Here is a 3,834-nt window from a genome sequence, read left to right on the forward strand (position 1 = left end):
TTGAGTTTTGTTTTTGTTACCGTGTATTGGTTAAAAGTATCTGCGATATACTCGCGATTAATTTGTATATTATTCCTTAGTGCGTCTATCTTTTGAGATAAGAACGCAAAAGGAAAGAAAATAATAATAACTCAAAAATAGACGTATGTATGTATATATTTATATGCATATATGTAGTTATGCTTAATATTTGTTTGTTCTTTTGTTTCCCTTATAGTTTCGCACAATTATCATATATGTACATATGTATATAATACGTATGTGCAATATAGCGAAATGTACGGAACAATGGTACCTACTAAATAAGTAATGGGTTGTCAAAAAAGTCTTGCGGTATTTTTATTGAATTTTTTTTTATTGAAATTGAAATGAATTTTTGATGACTCATGCCCAGCTCTTGACTGATGCTACGGCTGCTACTATGCTGGTCTCTTTCGACCAATTCAGCGATTTTATCGCAATTTTCGACGACAGGCCTTCCGGAGCGTGGCGCATCTTCGACCACTTCTACACCAGAACGAAAACGTTGAAACCATCATTGTGCGGTGGAAATGGAAACTGTATCGGGTCCATAAACTGCACAAATTTTATTGGCGGCTTGAGATGCATTTTTGCCTTTATCGTAGTAGTACTGTAAAATATGCCGTATTTTCTCTTTATTTTGCTCCATGTTTGCGACGCTATAACTCACGAACGACTTAAAAGAAACGATAATCAATCAAACAGTTGTTAGAAATGAGCTTTCTAAAAAGGTATAGCATGACCCGATACTACGAATAAAACTAGAATTACGCGCTTTCAGCGCCAACTAGCGAAAATACCGCAAGACTTTTTTGACAACCTATATAAAATTTTTATATGTTTGTAAATATGTCAACATTTAAGTATGTACGTATGTATGCAAATGTTTTGTTAATCTGCATATGTTAGTCAAAAGGAGCGCGAAAAAGAAATTTCGATAAGTACCCGATGTATGCACATACATATATAGTATACTACATATATGGAACTATGTATATACGTATAAATGCGCATACGTAAATATGTGTGTTGGTTAATTTTATTTAATTTTCCAATGTTTGAATATGGATATCCTCCATGTACATATACTTTAATGATTTTTCTTTGTTCCGTTTTGACGCCTTTTTTTTCTTTTTTTTTTTAGGTGAAAACTTCAACATAAATTCAATATTTAAAATTTTTTGAATTTTAATTTCTTTTTGAAACGTGAATTGTCTTTATTTTTGTAATTGATAAAAAATTAATAAGGAATTTCATTAATTTCACAATATTGTAAAAGTTGTCGAATCACTTTCAAATTTTTTTTATATTAATTAATATTAAAGTTTTGTATTTTTTTGGGTGTAGCAGCAAGCTCTCTCATACTCCAACACATGCACACAGTTTGGTAGTGTGCGTTTGGGCATCACTTATTTAGAGAGAGAAAACGAAAGAGAGATAGAGGAGCAAAATAGTTGGATCGCGATATACATACATATATGTACATACATAAATATCCACTGTTGTTGTTGTTTTTTTTCTTCTTACTTGACCTTGAAAAATTTTGTTATTTTTTTTTTGTAGTGTGTAGTGTACGAAGTAAGCTTGAAGGCAGGTAGTTGAACAACAGTTTTTCAAAAATTTTCTTTAATACAGTTGACTTATGTATGTATGTATGTACCATATGTCTATGTATATATGTACATAAATTGCGGAATATAAATTTTGGCGCGCAAAGTTTGATGGCTCATAAATTTTTGTATGTACATATGTATATGTATATGCAATGTATGTATCTTTTATACAATTGAGTACATTTTCTTATATGTTTACATATTTATGTATGTATTTGCACTTCTTTTTTTGCTCCCCTTTCCTTATTTATTATAGGCGATCCTGCTTGTTGCTTTATCAGCCCAAGGGGTATCACCAAAACTTGCAAGTAAGAATACTTGTCTTTGAATTTCTTTTCTTTTTTTTTTTTTTGATTTTGGAAAATTACAGTGTGCTTGGAAACTCAAAATAAGCCATAGGCAGGTACCGTAATTTTATTTTTCTTTTATTTCGGTACATATATACATATATATGTATATACCGAACTGTCTAACTGGTTTTCGTATAGAACAGTTGGGTTATTTCTAATTAGCTGTATGTCGTATTACAGCTCAAACTGTATATTAAACATACATATGCGCATAAATAATTTTATTAAAAATTTTTTTGCAATGGACTCACTTTTTCCTTCGCCAAGAGTTTATGGGTAGCAATACTTATTTATGTGTGTAAGTCTCTTCGTTCTTTCTCTTTTTGTCTTTTTGGTTTTTTTTCCTTGTTTGATGTCTTCCGTGTTGAGTTCTTTTCCTCTTCATACGCTTCTTGCCTGCTGAGAATCCTATGTAGGTTTCGGGTTTTTATTTTTGTTTTTGTTGTTGTTTGCGTATTATGAATTTTACCGCGCCTGTATTTGATTTTTATTTTTTTGTATATGTTTTTTTTTTTAGTAGGTTTCGCGCCCGTTTCGTAGATTTGATCACTTAAAATATTTTTAAGTACATATTTATTTCTTATTATTTTTTCTTGTGTGTACTTTAGTTGTTTTGTTTTGTTGCACTATGTTTTTTGCACTTTTCCACCACTTGGTGGATTCTTTTAAAATCGTAGGTGCCTGTCTAAGAGGCTCGAAAGACCATTTGTTCGCTACACTTAGTTTCACTGGGTATACTTACTTTTAGCCTTTGAGTTAAAGGTTTATAATTTAAAGGTAGAAGAGTAAAAATTCAATCACTTTGTATTTTTCTTTTCGGGGAAAACTTCAACAGGTTGACACTTAAGTATATTCACAATGTTTTATATTTTTTATTAAATATGTATATATTTTTTATTTGTACTTTTTATGTTTACTAACTGCTGCTGCTGCCAGTGCACAACCACACGCGACCGAACGGATTTTCCAGATTTGGATCACAACTTCGACGAAAAATTCAAGAGCTGGCGAGACGCGTTCAAAGTTTACGGGCGTGGAAAACGAATTGAGACTACTCCCGATCTAACCAATCCTTTTTGATCGGTTAGGTGGTGAAAACGATGATGGTGTGTGTAGTGTGGTTGGTTTGTTGCGAGGGGTTGCGTGGTATGATGATGTAGGTTGTGCGGTGAATGTTGTGTTGTGTGCTGAATGTTGTTTTGTGTGCTGAATGTTGTGTTGAGGGGCGAGATGCCATGAAGTCGCATAAACAATATTTTTAATGATTTTTTGGGATTATAATGAAATACATAGATAGGTAAGTTTTAACATACTACATACTTAGGTATATACTAAATATAAGCATGCTTTGATACCAAATATAGTAAATAATCGAATATGTAAGCGTACAATGCTTAACATTGGAATTGTCATTATTTTTCTCATCTAACACTGAAAATGCTATTTTCGTGTCCCCTGATGCAAAACTCTGGTGAAACACGCTTATAATTTGGCTTTGGTGAAACTCCCTCATCTCTGCCGAGTACCCCTGGGAAAAGTTACGATATCTGAAACGTGAACCTTCTCTATGATAAACGTTCTCTGACAATATATGGCATACGAATTAGCAATGAACTGTCACTTCAGCAGTTTGACAGATTAGTTTTAATTTCTATGAAAATTTCGAAGAGGCAACACATCCCATTTGCACATATACCGACGGCAGTTTCATTTCGGTAATATTATATTTAGTAGAGCGAGTATTAAGACGGTTGTGCTAAATTATAAAAATAAAGTACATTTTCAAAATAATTTAATACATTTTTTCATAAATTTAATATTTAGTTTAGTATTGTTCATTTATGGAAACA

Source organism: Bactrocera neohumeralis, unplaced genomic scaffold, assembly GCF_024586455.1.
Source record: "Bactrocera neohumeralis isolate Rockhampton unplaced genomic scaffold, APGP_CSIRO_Bneo_wtdbg2-racon-allhic-juicebox.fasta_v2 cluster09, whole genome shotgun sequence".
Lineage (NCBI taxonomy): Eukaryota > Metazoa > Arthropoda > Insecta > Diptera > Tephritidae > Bactrocera > Bactrocera neohumeralis.